Source organism: Nanorana parkeri, unplaced genomic scaffold, assembly GCF_000935625.1.
Source record: "Nanorana parkeri isolate BGI_ZX_2015 unplaced genomic scaffold, ASM93562v1 scaffold567, whole genome shotgun sequence".
NCBI classification, from domain to species: Eukaryota; Metazoa; Chordata; class Amphibia; order Anura; family Dicroglossidae; genus Nanorana; species Nanorana parkeri.
In genome coordinates, this window is record NW_017306835.1 from 687,438 (window position 1) to 705,851 (window position 18,414).

General features: G+C 41.9%; 1 long non-coding RNA gene across 1 annotated transcript in view; it reads left to right on the top strand.

Annotated features, from left to right (window-relative positions):
• The first annotated feature begins 6,777 nt into the window (after positions 1-6,777).
• LOC108791694 overlaps positions 6,778-18,414 on the top strand; it is a 15,103-nt gene continuing 3,466 nt past the window's right edge. Inside the window, exon 1 of the long non-coding RNA XR_001941520.1 lies at positions 6,778-6,980. This is a non-coding gene — a long non-coding RNA (uncharacterized LOC108791694). The remainder of the gene's footprint in view (positions 6,981-18,414) is intronic.

Sequence of the window (18,414 nt, forward strand, 5' to 3'; positions counted from 1 at the left end):
CAATGGGCAGAAGTCATCTTATAGCCCCCAATAGCAGCTTCTACTTCCCATGAAATGGACAAAAGAAACATGTTTCAGACTGGCCACATGATTTTTTTTTAAAACTTCTGATGACTTCGTTATCAAAATGAACTCAACATTCTTTCCTAAAGGTGCTCCTATATGGAATAGGATAGGTGCGTACACAAAATTTACCAACAATACATTGTGATCACAAAGTTGTTAGGCTGTACTCCTATATAGCCGCCCAATCATTGCTTGACTGTCATATAGGGCCCTTTATACTAAGGTGAGATTGGGTTGTATTACTGACCTTTCATTTTGAAAAGGTATTTGTCGGGCTGCCATGCTGTCAGGCCAGTGGCCTACATACTTTAAGGGTCACTGACCCAGAGCAGGTATGCAGAGCAGGGTTTCAACTTGACTAGATGCATGCTTGTTCTGGATCAGAAATGTACTGAAGCCTTTGGGTCAGGATGGTAGTCTTCTAGCATTTTCAGAAGGGGGGAAAAATGGTGTCCCCCCCCCCCCCCCAATATGTCATCCATTCCAGGTTTCCAAAGTTATTCAGCTAATATTTTAGTCAATTATATATAGGTGCTGCTGATTGCGAGTCCTGGGAAAACGTAACCCATTGCGTTCTGTGGGATGCCAGTCTGTTTATTAACTTAATGGGGGGGAATTTATCAAAACCGGAGCTGCTGTGCATGGCAACCAATCAGCTTCACTCTTCAGTTAAGATTTGAAAATGAAAAAGGGAAGCTGATTGGTTGCCATGCAGAGCTGCTCCAGTTTTTGTCTGCTCCAGTTTTGATAGATTCCCCTTAATGTACATAGCAAGTAATACAAATATTCCTGCTATACAGCCTTTCATCTGTATGATGATCATGTACAGTCAGTTCCATAGTTACTGCAGACTACATCAGTATTACACATATTGTTTATGTAAATATAGGATTCTTACAAGAAACTTGCAGTGAGAGAAATATGAAGGAGGCTGCCATTGCTGACCTATTCCTTTGAAAAAACAGAAACGGATTACCAATACTTACTGTAAATTTTCCTTTCCTGACATATCTCTATGGCATTACATGGGTTCACTCTGTCTCCTGTATGTGATGCCATGCAGAAATCGGAAAATTTATTGCCAGTAGTTAAAATCATTTTCTGACCTATCTTTCGCAAGGGTGATACCATGGAGATATCAGGAAAATAGTTGCATGGCTGCCATACTGATCCAGTGGTGGTAATATTTCTGAGTTGGGCCAGGAGATAATCTGCTCAGACAGCCAACACTGCATCATGGGAGGAAGAAAAAGTCACATGCTTCTTTTGTCATATGTTTTTTTTAATTGACTAAGACAGCATCATTATACTATAGAGTGTGTATTGTATCTTCTTGTCAGACCAGTCTGGAGGTTTGGATTTTTGTGTTACCACTGCAGGCTATAGTCCGTATCCATATAATCATTTGTCACATAATCTCTTCCTCCTCCTGAGTACTGCATGTGTGGTTTTTTTCCACTACTCTTACCATGAAATGATTTGTCCATCTGTTGTTTACTTATTGTAACAAAGGTGCAAGCTGGACTTTGTTCCCTGAAAGTGTGTCCTGACCACAGAGAGAAAATTAATTCTCGCTGTCCTAGTCCATCGTCCACATCATATTAAAGTGACACTAAACTCAGGAGTCAAACCTTTAAAAAAAACATTCAAAGTATCTTAACTATTAACAAAAATGTATCTTATTTGTGTATCACTCATCTGTAGATCCTCAAATCATCTCTGAATTGATGCTGACACTGTCCTTACTTCTGGAGGGTGGCTATTTTTGTTCCCCATGGTCCCTGTGTGTGTTGGAGTCACCACTCCAAGCTCACTCTCATGATGGTCTCAGGTTTAGTCAGATAATTTGTATTGAGATTGTAGTCCATCACAGGAGTGTTGACTACTTTACAACACCCACAGGGAGCATGGGGAACAAAAGTAGCCACCCTCCAGAAGGAAGGACAGTGTCGGCGCCAATTCAGAGATGATTTGAAGATCTACAGCTGAGTGGTGTACAAATAGGATTACAGGGTCGGTTCACACCATATCCAGTGCATTCCAGCACGGTTCATGCCTGGAACGCACTGGATCGCATAAACCAAGCCTCCTACATTCTGGCGAGGTAGGGGGGCATTGTGGTGCAATTCATGTCAATGACACTGCAGACACGCCTCCTGCCCGCAGTGCGGTCACCTGCATGGTACAGCAATGCCCTTCCGGGGGAGATTGCAAAAAATAGTGCATATAGTGAGGGGAAATGTCCCTATTGGGGTCACGGAGCAATAAAAACCTGGCAGAGGTTCTAAACCTTTCTTGAAGCACATGGTTTTAATTTAAGTTGGACTTTGACTGGCAACAATGTTTCAAAATATTGTAGTCTGTAGCCATATTAAACTTCTTTGGTGTAATGAGCAAATTTGGATGGACCATAATAAACGTATGAAATATATGGAAGATACGAGGGATATCTCTCTGTGAGTGAGATCCAATCTTTGCTTATTCTATCTTCACATACTATAGCAACAGAAGTGTGGTGTGTAAGGGATTTCGTTTCTCCCCAGGACGCACAACCAAAACTGTTGCAGCACTGCTGTTTTCTTCTGTGAAGGAGCCCTTGTGACACCAGGTTGATGCCATCTTGTTCCTAAGTGGTGAATATGGTAAGTTTGGCTACATAAGGATAGCTGTATATACTCTGGACATTATGAATGGAGGATATTGATCACGTATGGAGTTTTGGCATCTGGCAGCAGATCTACCAATGAATGTAAACGGGATTGGGAGGTTAGGAGCATTCTGCACCTTTGTGCAGAAGAGGGATGATTATGATGCAGCCGTTGATTGTTAATGATAGCTTTGAATCTCACAAGATTGATGAATGTTTTCATTAGTTTGTATTTGTTACCAGTTTTAATTATGTAAATTGAATTTCCTTGGATGAACTCTTCTAAATTACCCAGGGACAAACGCATATACGAATGGCGCAGAAGATCACCCGGGTCATACACTCAGATTTTTAATATCGGTACAGTCACTAGTTACATGCGAATTCTCTTTTAAGAAAGCTTTCATTTTACAAGTCTATGGTAATAGCTAATGCTACACAGTAAATACAAGTTTAGTGGAATGTATCACTGATTCCTTTAACACCAACATATTGAATTTGTAAGGTGTAACATGTACAAACAATATTTGTTTGAATGAACCGCTTGCTAATGAATTTGCACATCCTTTTCTGAAAACAAACCTCTTGGTTAAGTAAGTGACAATTAAAGGATCAGCCCAACCAAACGTGATAATATAGAGATGTCACCAGCACACCAGACTCCTTCAAGGATAGTCAATCGTGAATTTATTCAAAACTTATGTCAAACACACGTGTGTTTTGAATAAATTCACGATTGACTATCCTTGAAGGAGTCTGGTGTGCTGGTGACATCCCTATATTGTCTGCAATTGGCGGCGCCATCCGCAGTCATTCCGGACAACCCCCCATATTCGGGGTTGTCCGGTAAGGAGTGCAACAAACCTTTCCCTTCACAACCAAACATGATATCTCATCTTTTGGTAGAAGGTGGACAGTTTAAGTATCTGATGGTTTGGGGAGCTTTATTTACTGTACTTACAGTGGAACTATAGTTACATTAGATGAAGGCCCAATTGCCTCCCTTGTGATATATACCTGCCACTACAAACCTCAGATCAGAGGGCAAATTTGTTCAACTGGTCCAGGGGAGCACTTCAGTCCTACAGTAAGCCTGAGGGCCGCAAAACATTGGACATAAGTTACACTTTACATGGAGAGGGTGAAAGGGGCTGATGGCTCAAATCTTATTCAACTATAGATTTTATTACTAGAATTATACTATCACTTTATTTTATGTAACGGAGAAACCAGTCATACAGTGAGCCTGAGGGCCACACAACGTTGGACATCAGTTACACCTTACATGAAGAGGGTGAAAGGGGCAGATGGCTCAAATCTTATACAACTATAGTTAGCTTTCATTACTATAGTTATACTATCACCTTATTGTAGTCTGTCACAGGAGTGAGCTTGGAGTGGTGGCTACTTTGCAACACACACACAGGGACCATGGGGAACAAACGTAGCCGCCCTCCAGAAGGAAGGACAGTGTCAGCACCAATTCAGAGATGATTTGATGATCTACAGCTGAGTGATACACAAATAAGATACATTGTTGTTAATAGTTAAGGAACTTGAATGCATTTTTAAGATTTAACTCCTGAGGTAGTGTCACTTTTAAGTTCCACTTTAAACTGATACAGTGGATTTGTCCATATATAATAAAGTGTATTTCAAATCACAAGATCTCAGGGAAAGGCATTTCCCTCCCCTGAGATGATGTGCATGGTCACATGTCCTAGTCACATGTGCCAGAAATCCAGGAAGTAATAGGACAGCTAGTAATCTACCCTTAGTAAACATGGTCACTGTCAGATGACTGTGAAAGAGAAACAAGGAATGCAAAGAATACAAAGCCTGCAAGTATCTAGACGTACAGTGGGGCAAAAAAGTATTTAATCAGCCACCAATTGTGCAAGTTCTCCCACTTAAAAAGATGAGAGAGGCCTGTAATTGGCAACTGAGAGGAAGCTCAGAGTGTCCATAGTCTTTCCATGGGGACAGCCAGAGTTTCCTGTCACTTTGAAATTGTACAGAGAATCTGCCCAAAGGCCTGCTATACAGAGACATTTAAAAGGTAAGAAATATATATTTTTAGCATTTGTTTTAGGTGTGCTGTGTGAATAGGAACACCTAAACAAACATATAGGGGGGTTTTCTCAGATGTGACTGCAAACTAGAATTACACTTTAAATGTCTACTGCTATAGTAGACACACACACACACACACACAGTCTACATTTGCAAAAACAAATGGATGGATCAGGCCCACCAACATTAACTATAGCTACTGTACAGTAAACTCTCAGTTATCTGGTATTCAACTAACTAGAACTCTCATCTAACCAGAAAAAAAAATCCCCTGTGTACTCACTGTTTTGCTGGTCTGCAGCATGTATTATCCTGGAAATGATTGTCTATTTGTCTTAATTTGCTTTTGACTACTGTATTTCAATATTAATATGAAGTCTATAAAGAGTTTATGGTATGGTATAATATGGGGTATGGCAGGGGTAAAAATTTCAAGTCCTGAGCTACTAGCCCTGCTTTAAGAGTTACTCGCCACCAGTTACCCACCTAACCCCTACCCTGCCCTTAACTCCGCCCCTAAACACACCCTCTTAAATAACCTTATAAATCACACTGTTAGATGTTTTATGCAAAATAAAGTTACAAAAATAAATATTAACAACTTTAACAAGTATGGCATTAGACCTATTTTCAATAGTACCTCTCAAACAACCAGAAACTAAATGTATCCAGAATCTACCAATCCCCCTGGATGCCGGATAACGGGGAGTTTACTGTATATAGTATGGATTGTGACCAGTTGTGTTTAACCATTGAATCATTTTTTGCAGATGAAGGTGGTTCGAATGTTACCAGCAATGGCCATCTTTGCACTGGTGTGGGTCACTTACCTTAGGAACCCATTGACAAGTACATTTGTTACCAGTGCTCCCAGCTGAGAATAAATACAAAGATGAAAAATACTTACCTCTCCAGAAGCAGTGCCTCTGATCCAGAGTGTCTGATCTTTGATTACCTGCTAAACAATCTTCTGTATCTGAAAAACCTCTGGGTCTGATGCCTGCATCTCCTGTTATGTGCTGTGGTTCCATTCTGGGCCCCAATGGGCCCATTCACACTATAGTAAAGCAAGCCTTACCTTAACAACCACTTACAAAGCCATCCACAACTCTGCCCCTGGCTATATTGCAAACCTTGTCTCAAAGTATCACCCTAACCATCCGCTACGCTCTACAAATGACCTTCTGCTTTCCAGCTCCCTCATCAACTCCTTCCGTGCTCGCCTCCAGGACTTCACTAGAGTCTCTTCCATTCTATGGAACTCTTTACCCCAACCTGTCCGACTATCTTCTACTCTGACTGCCTTTTGGCGTTCCCTTAAGATTCATCTCTTCAGGGAAGCCTATCCCACCTCAAACTAACCACTGAAATATCACTTTCTCAAACAATTCATCCCCCCACAGCTACCCCCTCATGTATCACTTGCCCCTCCCTTTTAGATTGTAAGCCCAGGGCCCTCCTTACCTTCTTGTCCTGAATTGTAATGTCTTCCTTATATTGTAAAGTGCTTCGCAAACTGTTGGCGCTATATAAGTCCTGTATAATAATAACAACACATAGTTATAGTACAACTTGCTGTGTTGGTCACAGAAATATTTCAGTACCATTACTATGACCATCACTCGGTACTTTTATTGCTCATGGTTAGATCAGCAGCACTTCTAATGCTCCATAGCAGGCCTGCTCAATGTAACACTAACAACAGTCCCATTGCTAGGTGACAACACCCTTCCTCCATAAACCACGCCCCCAAGTTCTCATTCAACGCCTTAGTATCGTTTTTTTATATTTATATTTCCGATAAATAGAAATTGATGCTGTATGAAAAGAACGGCGTTTCGTTAACAACGTTAGGTAAAACGGGTCAGTTTTACCTATAGTGAAGCCATGTAAGTCGCTAGAATTTAGTCTTCGGTAAAATGGCCGCCATGATAAGTGACAAACAGGCAGAGAATGGGCAGACCTCTTGTGGACACGTTCCGAGAGAGCGCGTGATGCCGTGACGTCACGGCTTCATATGACTTGTGTGTGTGAGGTTCTCGCAGTGGTCTGTACGGTGTTTGTCCTGGCACAGGGTTCCTGGCTCTTCTGCTCTCTTCTTCTAGTAAAACGGTTACCCGGAAGGTGAACAAGATGGAGACGGTCGGGCAGAGGAGGCTGTGGGAGGCAGTACTGGCCATGGCGTTGTTCCTTGGTGAGTGTGCCCGGTGACTGGGGTGAGCGGCCTGGAGCTGGTGTGTTGGGGCTGGCAGTGACAGGCGAAGGATGGTGACAGCGGGGCTGCAGGGGAGACACACACACGATCGATGGGCTTTAAAGGTCGCGGAAAGAAAAATGTTTATTTGCATGCATTTTGCGCTAGCATGGGCTGCACTGCTGTTTGTGTGCAGCCTGCAATTCAAATAGCTCTATCCAGTGCTTTTAATGCTGCAGTTGGCCATACATGTGACATTCTGACTGCCATGCCTTTTAGATGTGACAGTTTTATGTAACCTGAGTACAATGTAATGTGTGTACAGTCTAGCTGTAACATGTATAGTCTGCTAATCCAATTTTGGGTGGATACCTCCTAGATGATGGCTTGGTGTGTCACGTCTGCTTCATCCTCTTAGTTTAAACCAGCCTTCCTCAAACAGGGTGCTGTGGAATCTTCTAGAGGTTGCTAGGGGGTTCCTTGATCTGTGGCTGACTGACCTTCCAATGTAATGGTGCCTGCATTGTTCCGGGTCCAATGCTACTTAGTAGAGCAAGTGGCATGACACCGCTCATCTTTTCAGCTGTATGTCAGGATGGCATTCTGACCACTTGTGTAAGGATCGCCCCTGCCACCGGCCCGCCAACGTACAAGGCGCCCCTGCCACCGGCCCGCCAACGTAGGGAGCATTGTTACAACTGATGTAAAAGGCATCCTTCCTGCTGACCATCTCTATAAAAGGCATTCTTTCTACTGGACACCAATCTAAGGAGCGTTCTTGCCATTGGCTATCAATTGCAAGGAGTGTTCCAAAGGGGAATCCCTTGGGGAATGGACTCGGGGAAAGTAACAATGAGTTTTATAAAGTAAGGACAATGATAATAGTGACCGGATATATTGAGACTCCTTGTTAAGCAAGGCAACCAAAGTGGGGAAAACTTTCAGAAAGAAAGGGCACATGCAGAGGTCGGCAATTACGAGGCTAAGACCTCAGGGGCTCAGAGCTGTTAGATAATACATTTTATATAAAATGTATTATCTATCGTGTGTGTGTGTGTGTGTGTGTGTGTGTTTTGAATGTAAGGGGAGGGGCTTGATTTGACAGGCAAAGACTGGTAGCAACACTGAGAAGGGGCAGGGGCCTGTTAGATGTGAATGGGTGGAGATGTGTGAACAGGGTTAGTGATGTGATGAGGATGTAAAAGTTAGTTAAACAGCATAATAGGTGAACTGGGGAGAGGGGCAGAGTGTGAATGTGCATAAGAAAACTGTTTAGGTGGGTTGCAAGCAAACGGCAAGATGATGAGCAAGTGTGGGACTAGTGAGGGATGAAGAAGAGTGATGTGAAACAAGTCGGCATTGTGAATGGTCGTTTGATTTGGCAAAGTCTGAGAATAAAAAAAAAAGAGTGTGTGTATATATGTCACTCCAATTTCATAAGTTGCGAGTCACAATATTAAACTTAAATTGTTGGGGAGAAGAAAAGTACTTTGGCTGTGAGAAGTATTACCATATTTTTCTCTCCATAAGATGCACTTTTTTTTTTTTTTTTTTTTTTTTTTTTTTTTTTTTGCACTTTTTTTTTTTTTTTTTTTTTTTTTTTTTTTTGTTTAATGGAGCAAAATCCTCTCGCCCGACGCCCGGGACATGCAGTTTCGGGCACCGGGTGAGTAGTTTTTTTTGTACATTCAGCCCTGCTCCTGACAAGCGGAGCTACATGTACAGTGGGAGCCGTTGCTCGTTTAATACAAGTGATCAGATCACTTGTAGAGCTGCAGCTAACGATTATTTTCAAAATCGATTAGTTAGCCGATTATTAGGTTCGGTTAATCGGATAAACAAAATAAAGTTTAAAAAATGGCTCCAGTGATGGGACTACTAGTTTGTATTGAGGTTGTAGTCCATCACAGGAGCAAGCTTGAGCGGTGGAAGTAAAAAAGAAAAAAGATAGTGTGGTGTGCAATATAGTGAAATGGAAAGTGTAAAATTATACAGCAATGCATGCAGAATGGCACCGGCTGTAGAGAACTGCAAAAGCACATTTTACAGCGCAATGCAGAATACCGCCAGTTATAGAGGAATACAACACATCCTAGCAATAGTACAATATAGCTGGCGGTATTCTGCATAATGTACTATTGCTAGGTTTTGTTGTCCTGTGTAGCTGGTGGTATTTAGCATTATACCACTTTATAACGTACTATTGCTGGGATTTGTTGTAGTCCTCTATAGCTGGTGGTATTCCGCATTGCGCTGTATAATGTACTATTGCTAGGTTTTGTAGTCCTGTATAGCTGGTGGTATTTAGCATTGTAACACTTTATAATGTACTATACTGTGAACAGGGCCAACTGATTGGAAGCCGATTAATCGATTATTGAAAAAGTTGACCACTTTTTCAATAATCGATTATAATCGATTTATGTCGATTAGTTGTTGCAGCCCTAATCACTTGTATCAGATCGAGCGGCGGCGATCGCGTGCGCCCCCCCGTGTTTTTTGGGGTCCCCCGCTCCTCTGGGGGACCCGTGACCACGGCATAGGAGCTTGCCATAGAGCTCGTAGAGCAGACGAAGAACATCTGTTCTTCGTCTGTTCTATGTGATCACTGAGACCGTGGCGCTGTAATCACAGTGCCACCTGTCTCAGCTGTCCCTAAATGCAGCTATTACAGACTCCTACCCTCCCTGCGTCCTATGGTCCGGTGCACCTTTTATGGAGGGTAAAATACGGTATATACAAGAGAATGAAAAAACACAAGGGAGGGTGTTAATCAAAAACTCTAAATATTCTCATAAAGACCTTCTGGGGACAAAGTATTCCATCTATAAATCCGCAGGGATTTGGTTTTGCTTAACTGGTTGAATCTACTAAAAAGTTTGGATCTGATATTTGTTCTATGATTGTAGCTTTTAGAAAGTTGTAAATTGTATTAGTGTGTGAGGAAGTGACCCAATACATTATGTTTAAATAAGTCTAATATTTGAGCAGTGTTTATTTTGCTTTTTGGTGAAATCTTTGTATGGTTCTGACAACATATTGTAGAATACAGGGGCCGGAGAACATATACCACATACTGTGAAGCACAATTTAGAAAAATTGTGACCTACAGAACACCTCCCCTCTGTTATGCCAATGAGTAGAGGGGAAGGAGTTCAGTGGTCCTTGCACACTTCCTGTCCTATAACACTGCTCCTCCATAGGTACAGTAAGTGAGCGTTGTCACCTTAGGACAGGAAGTGTGTTACTGGCAGTATGACCAGGTGAAAATTGTCTGAAAGAAGAAAGCAAATGCATTCATCACTGCAATATGTTCCACTTTTGTTGCCCTTTTCAGGCTCTACAACAAACCGGATCTCCTATGAACCCAGAAAGGGTGCTCTCTGCCCCGCAGCTGCACATAGACAAAGGTGTAGGGTGCTTGTGCTGACATCATTGACCATGTATGGTCTTATTAGGTTATTCTCAATGACCAAATATAGTCATATGGCCATAAACAGTGAATGGCATTACAGCATCCCACCCCTTTATTTACATGCAGCTCTGGGCCAGGATTCATCCTTGGATTGGAGGGCCTGTTCATACATCTTCCCAATTGTAGATTGTAAGCTCTTAAGCCTAAGATCCTCTAATCCATTTGTATGGCATTATATTGTAATTGTACTGTCTCCCCATATATTGTAAATCGCTGCACAAACTGTTGATGCTATAATAGTGAAAACAGGGCATCCACCTCAGGCGCTGTTCTGATTGGGGTCGCAGCTGAAGTGGGAGCCCCTTTGTGCCTCCAATACCTTGGACTGTCTCAAGCAATGTGCAGGACCGAATTTTCAAAGGTGACAGCTCAGTCCTGGTGAGCTCTTCTGTGAAATTAGTGGAGAGACTCTCAAGGTGCCCACACACCTTGCGATAATCGTACGATAATCGCGGGAAATCCCGCAATCGTACGATTATCGAAAGGTTTGTGGAAGGCGTGCGGCCGTTTCTACTGTACGGTCGCACGACCTTTTATCTTGGGAACATGTTCGAAAACCTGCCGAGAATCGTACGATAGTCGGCGGGTGTGTGGCATGTTCGTAAGATAAATGCCGCACGGGCCGGTGTGCGCAAGCGCATACTGCCCGTTCAGCATTGCGGTCATCGGAAGCCCGCCCCTCAGCGGGGTGGGCTTGCGATTATCGCAAGTACGACCTGCCTGTCCAAGATGGGCAGATCGTACGTTTTTTAAATTATCTTACAACCATCGCAAGACAAAAAGTCTTGCGATGGTTGTAAGGTCTGTGGCCACCCTTTTTATTTCAGGAGCTCTGACACATCTCCCCATGGATTGAGCACAGAATGACTGTTACCATTATAGCACAGCTCTGCTGATTACACAGGGAGAGCTCCTCACTCCCTGTGTATTTGCAGGACTGAGCTTTCAGTGTTATTTCTCTTGTTGTGCTTGTATTATAAAAACTCCTGCTGTGTGTCGTAGATTCTCTCTATTCTATTTTATCTGTGAATGCTATTAACCTCTTCCCTGGCAGTGTAAGGCTCCATTCACGCATAGCAGTTTTTTCGTGAGGAACGAAATCGCGCAAATGGTAACATACGTTACCATTTGCCGTGCGTAACATACGCACGGTTTCCACTCTTTCGCAGCTACTTCTATAGCCGGAACGTGCACAATCCGCCCAAATTTTTCTTTTGGACTATTTTGCGTGGTTTGCCACAATCGTCTGAACAATGCACATTGCAATGCATTGGTTTATGTTTAGTGCCTTTCCATATGCACAGAAAACTGCTTGTGTGAGTGGAGCCTGACTGTACTAATCGAAAATCTGTAACAAACACGGATACTATGTTTTTCAACATGCATATATCAGAGAAACAGAGGGGAAGATATCAAAACTGGGGCAGACAAAATCTGGAGCAGCTGTGCATGGCAACCAATCAGCTTCTCTCCAGTTTGTTCAGTTAAGGTTTGAAAATGAAAGAGAGAAGCTGATTGGTTGACATGCACAGCTGCTCCAGATTTTGTCCGCTCCAGTTTTGTTGAATTCCCCCCAAAGTGTTTTGTTTACTCAGGATTTGCGGTTTAAAACAAAAACTCCCTGAAATAGAGTTCAGGGTTATAGAGTAAAGTTTATAATCCATATTGGGTTTTTACTGCTATCTAAGGTTCACCCCACATGTTACAATCCCTGTGCAATCGACTTTACATCTACCACAACTATGTAATATGAGGACTAACAATCTATTCAATCGGTATAATATCAGGTAGGCTCTTGTACTCCACACTTGTTGGTAGGTCTAAAGGTGCCCATACACTGTACGATTATCGTACGTGTATGGAAGGCGTGTGACCGTTTCTACTCTACGGTCGCACATCTTACGTCGAACAAGCAGGCTGGAAAACCCGCCGGGAATCGTACGATTCTCGGCGGGTTAGTGGCCCACTTGTTCGACAACTGCAAGACAGTCTTGCGATGGTTGTAAAGTGTATGGCCACCTTATAGGAGATTGTACAATCAGATTGTAATGTGTGTGTGTGTGGTGGGCTTTAGGCTTGGTTAGAAAGATTCCCCTCACTTCCTGTCCGTCCTGCTGACAACTTTACCAGACAGTAAGTGAGGGGAACTCTTCGGCAATAAAACAGACGGCAGTAACTTTGCTTTTCTTTAGTAGAGTATGGAAAGGTTAGAACCCCAAATCAGATTTTTTCTTTTCTATGTCCCTGTTGCAGAACTTTTTTTTTTCCCCCTCTCTCACTACCTGTTGTGAAATCATTTAGCAGCAGGACAGGAAGTGAAGGGAAATCTCTCAAACAGAGCTGTGGATAGAAGGAAAACTTCCCCACCTCGAAACAAAGTTTTTGGTTGATGTGCAGTGTGACCCCTCGTTATAAATGTTTCACCTTTTAATTTAAATCTTTCCTCCCTGATCTCCTTAGGTTTATCTTTTTTCTGTTCATAGTTTCAGACGACTTTCTTTTCATTCATTAGATTTTTTTTTTGATTTTTTTTTTTTTTTTGTAGTGTAAATGTTTTGCATGTGCAAAATATAAAATACCAAATAAAAACACCTTTTTTTTATTGTGTTTTGTAAATAACTTTTCCACACTGTAGTGCAGTTTATGTTGACATGGAATTAATCTTTCCAGCACAATTGCAGGATAGAATTGGCACTTTATATGTAGTAACACTCAGGCCTTGTTCACACCATGCGCGTTCCAGGAGCAGAGCAGTTACAGACCGGATCAAAACTGCGTCCAATGTATTCCAATGATATTTTGAGCTCTAGTTCACACTGCAGCGTTCAGTTCCAGAGCATGTGAAAAAAACCAGCAGCAAGCCCTATTTTACCTGCTCTGGAATGCATGCAAATGCATAAAAAATCCATGCAAAAGGCCTGGAACGCACTAAAAGCCCATTCTAAAATAAAAAAAAATTTAAAACCAAAAACGGCCCGGAACGCATCAATAAGGAGGAAAAACGCGGCACAACCCACTGCACTGCGTGTGCAGAAACTCATGCAGATCTGGTCTGCATTTGGTGTGAAGAAGCCCTAAGGCCTCATTCACACTATCGCGCGTATTGTACAATATGCAGCCTATGCAAATAAATGGCTCCATACGCATAGCTGCGTATGGAGCCGTATATTTGCGTAGCGTAAAAATGCGCAAAAACAGAATGGAACCGAGATGCGTCTGGGCAGCGTATTTCTGCGTATGTACGCACATATATGTGTGTTTGTGCACATGCACGCATACAGTTCATTAACATTTCTATTACAAATGATGCATTGTGAGATTGCAAATAGTGCACGCATATACGCACATACACGTATGTATGTATGTATGTAACTCGAAAAACTAGAATATCGTGCAAAAGTTAATTTATTTCACTAATGCAACTTAAAAGGTGAAACTAATATATGAGATAGACTCATTACATGCAAAGCAAGATAATTCAAGCCGTGATTTGTCATAATTGTGATGATTATGGCTTACAGCTCATGAAAACCCAGATCCACAATCTCAGAAAATTTTTGGCAGTGTGGGCAGGTGCCAAGTCCTGCTGGAAAATAAAGTCAGCATCCCCATAGAGCTCGTCTGCGGAAGAAAGCATGAAGTGCTCCAAAATCTCCTGGTAGACGGCTAAGTTGCATTAGTGAAATAAATTAACTTTTGCACGGTATTTTAATTTTCCGAGTTTCACCTGTATATACACAATATTTAATTTTGCTCTTGCGTTGTGTGTGAATGAGGCCTAAATATTCCAAAAATTCAAATTGATGACACTGGAAATTGCATTTTTGGCCACTGTACATTTTGAATGTGCAAGCTCTGTCCATCTCGGCTCAGGAGCGGTGAGTGGAGGGTGCAGTTTGCCATCCACACCTTGGGTCCTGGCTCTGGGTGAAGATGTGAAAGCTAAATGAAAGCATATATTGGTTATTTTCTGTAGCCTGTATCTGTTCTCTATAGTAAACCTGTAGTGGATCTAATGTTGCACATTATAATGTGTAGCACATGCTTCAGTTATATGCCAGGGAAGCCTCAAAACCTAGGTGACTCCATTATGCCTGACGTGGGTGAGCACACTCTGCCTCCTCTTCCACAGACTTACCTCCCTATTAGCCTATGAGGCCACCCATCACATATAGCGGTCTGTATGGAGGCTTGGGAAGAGGCAGTGGGCCAGCCAGACCACAACATTGTGAGCTCAGGTAACAATGTTCATAATGTGCCCCTGGGTTTGGCATTCTGGGAGAATCTGCAAATAAACTGGAAGTGTCTGCCACAAAGTTTTCTAAAAAGTTTACAAACCTTTAATATGCGACGGGTACACTTAAAACAAATAATAATTGGGCAGTTGTGTATTATCTATATAGTTAAAACCTTTTTCAGTAAACAATGTGAGGCGTAAGGTAGAGCAACCCATACCAGCAGCTCCTCAGGCCGTTGCTGAAGTCAGACAAGTTGTGGTGGGTGCTGCTCTGTGCAGTTATCTTTTACACCCTGTGTTAGTCTATCTGGTTGTGAGACCGGAAGTCACCACACTTGATAAGATCTACATGCTTGTTCCATATAACGGTACTAAGTTATGGGAAGGTGAAAAAAGGTCAGAATTCTTGTCTGCATGTAATAAAACAGTTTTTTCTTGCCATTACACAATGTATAATTTGGGCGGGGGCCGAGGGTTTACATACATAGTAACATAGATACAACTGGATGGTCCTTATTCAATCTTACATGTGAGTGTGCGTGTGTATTTTTCTTGCTGTAGCACTTCCCATATCCCTCTAGATTTTGTGAGAAGAAACTCGAGGGAGGGTTTACATAAATAGTAACATAGTATACATGGGTAGAACTGGATGGACCTTGGTCCTTATTCAACCTTACATGTGAGTGAGAGTGTGTGCGTATTTATCTTGCTCTAGCACTTCCCATCAGGGGTAGCAAACCTCTGGCTGGCCCTCCCGCTGTGGTGGAACTACAAATACCATGAGGCATTGCAAGACTTTCTCAGCCACAGACATGGCTCCCGAAGAGAGATGCGTCATGGGATTTGTAGTTTCACCACAGCTGGAGGTCCGGAGGTTTGCTACCCCTGCTCTACATTCTGCTAGAGAAGAAACTCGCCCAGTAGTTTTTTTAATTTATCAATCAATGTTATCTGCAGATACCACGGCCGGTGGTAGTGAGTTCCAAACTTTCACTACTCTCGCAGTGAAATACCTCCTACAAATTCTAAGATTGACCCCCCCCTCTCTTCTAACCCCTTGTGTCCCTGGGTTCTCAATCCCATTTTGGGATTAAACAGTTTGTTTCTAATATTGGGGTCCAATTGATGATTTTGAAGACTGCAATAACGTCCCCTCTTAATGGCCTCTCTTTTAAGGTGAATAAGTTTAGACTTTCTATTTGCAATTATTTTGCTTTGCAAATTTCCTTAACATGTTTTAAAGGGGGGAAAAAAACCCTGATGGGGCCATTGTAGATCAAAGTTTGCCATGTACAAACTGAGATAGGAGAAGTGCTATACGCTACTCAACTGTCTCTCATCTATATCTCACACTGTTTAAGTTCATGAGAAATGATGCTTGAAGTGATTATTAACTTATAATAACAATGAGGAGATTATCATACAATGAGTCATAAGTCTGGTTCCAAGCCACAACACCTCTGGTGCAGTCTTAATGTACAAGATATTCTTTCCTATAAAGTCTATTTGTTATTTGCAGACCACTTTGATTGCACGCCTTGAGAAAGCAGGGAGCCTATTCTAACACTGTATATAAGGTCCCTACATCCCAGTGTTGCACAGCAGACCCCAGGGTACATCTAGGTTGTCGTTTTTAGGTGACCACTAGAGATGCTATCCTTTGTTAGAACAGATGAGTAATATGTAGGATTTGGCTGTTCTGTTGAGAGCGATGCTGGTCTGTTAACACATCGGAGCATAACCACAGTATTAGAACAGCTTCTCAAGTACACACAAGTTCTGGAAAGTTTCTATTTCTATTCACAAAGTTTTTATGACTTTTTCTAGATTAACAAGTGTTTGCTTGTATAGTCACACCATATTGCTTCTTGATTTTATTTTTATATGGACCCTAGGCCCCAAGTTAAGAGTAGATCTCTGCCTTGCCGCTTAAAGTTGACCTAAGCCCACAGTGTGCTGATTACCTGGGAAGCTGCCATCATTGTAACCATGCTCATTTGCAATAGAGTAGTCATAAGATTGGTGAAGATTCTCTGAATTCTTAGGACCCCTCTCTAGAAAGGATGGTCCTGCAAAGATGTGGTAGGGCTGTTTTTTTTTTTTTCTCCTAAAGGCCCTTTTGAAGGTTCACTCACTTTTTTTTCCAGCATGCTGCGTGGTTTCTTATTTGCTCCTAATAAAATGGTTTCTCATAGGTGTCAAAATAGGTTACCACAACAAGAATATTGTCTTCCATTGTAAAACAAATGCAAGATAGGTTCCTTTTTAGGTCAGAGAACGGATGATTGTGTCTGGCGGTAAGATCAGGTGAGTAAGGACAGCGTGAAACAGATCAAACCAACATTTGGGAATTAAAACCAATTGTAGCTGTGATTATGCATCTTGGAAATGTATCTTGGTGATACACTCCTTTTGGTTACAATTCTTCAGCCTTTATCCTTTTAAATTCTGGTGACTTGTCCCAGCAAATCATCATTGTATGGTTTTGTAATGATCTAATACCTCACAAGACAATGTTGGCATCACCGCTCCCTCCTGGTTTCATAAAATGCTCTGTCTCCTTTCCTGCTAAAGTGACAGACGTTGCCTTCGTTGATGTGGGGGAGCCACATTTATTGTTTTCTCTCAGGGATAAAGTGGTGTGCCCATGTTTTTATCCATTGCTCATGGCCTGGCCTTTAAATAGTGCAAGAGTATCTTGTGACTTGTCTTGTTTGGTCAGCTCCTGTGTCAGGAGGTTTGGGATCCAAGGAGCAGCAACCTTTGTTTTTGGCAGCTGTTCATTTAGAATTAATTCCACTGTTTTGGGCATGTCTAACATCTAACCTGCATAACCAATAAAATGTTTACCTGTTTCTTCATCTTTTCTACAGTTTCATGAGTGATGGTCTGTCAGAAGATCATTTTCAACGCTTGTTTTTCTGCTCTTTAATTCTGCAGCCCACCTTGTCATATCCCTATGTGAAGGGTCATTCTTTGTGTTGTCCCCACATCATTCAGTGACTTAAACATTTTTTTAAATGCAACTATGTTTTGCATCTGTGCTTTTTGTCAATGTCCCTTGCTCAGTCAATCACTTTCAAGAATATATAAAAAATAACATAACTAAGAAGCTAACAGCTTGTCTCTTGGCCCATAAAGGCATGGAATATTACTAGGGCTGCAACAACTAATCGATTAATGAGAATAGTTGTCAACGATTCTCAATATTGATTAGTTTGATTAGTTGTTTCATGGGCTCTGTGTCCCTTCTGATCTCTGCTGCTCCCAGCGGGGATGGGAGGGGACACAGATCCCTGCAGCCAGTGCCCAGCAGTGAGGGGAGAGCTCCTTTTAACTTTCTCCTTCAGGTCTCTCCTCTGCCATTTCCTACTCTATCCAGAACTTTTCATGTTAAAATTTCATGTTAGTGATAAATCGATAATCTCTTTCCGCATTTTCTCTAGCAATTTAAAGAAACCCTTTACTTTTTTACGTGGCTGAAACTATGCATGTACATATTTTTTTATATACTCTTTTGCAGCCAGCAAGTAGCCAATCCATAGTTTAGATTGATTTACTGTTGTGCTTTGAATTTAGACCTGAATAGTTGTCTATGTAACACACCCACACCTGAAAGTCATGTTGAAGACTCCCCTCATCCTCGGTTGGTATCATCAGGATTCAATCAATCTGTCCCTTTTTTTTTTTTTTTTTTTTTTTAAATTTTTGGTTTGCCTCTT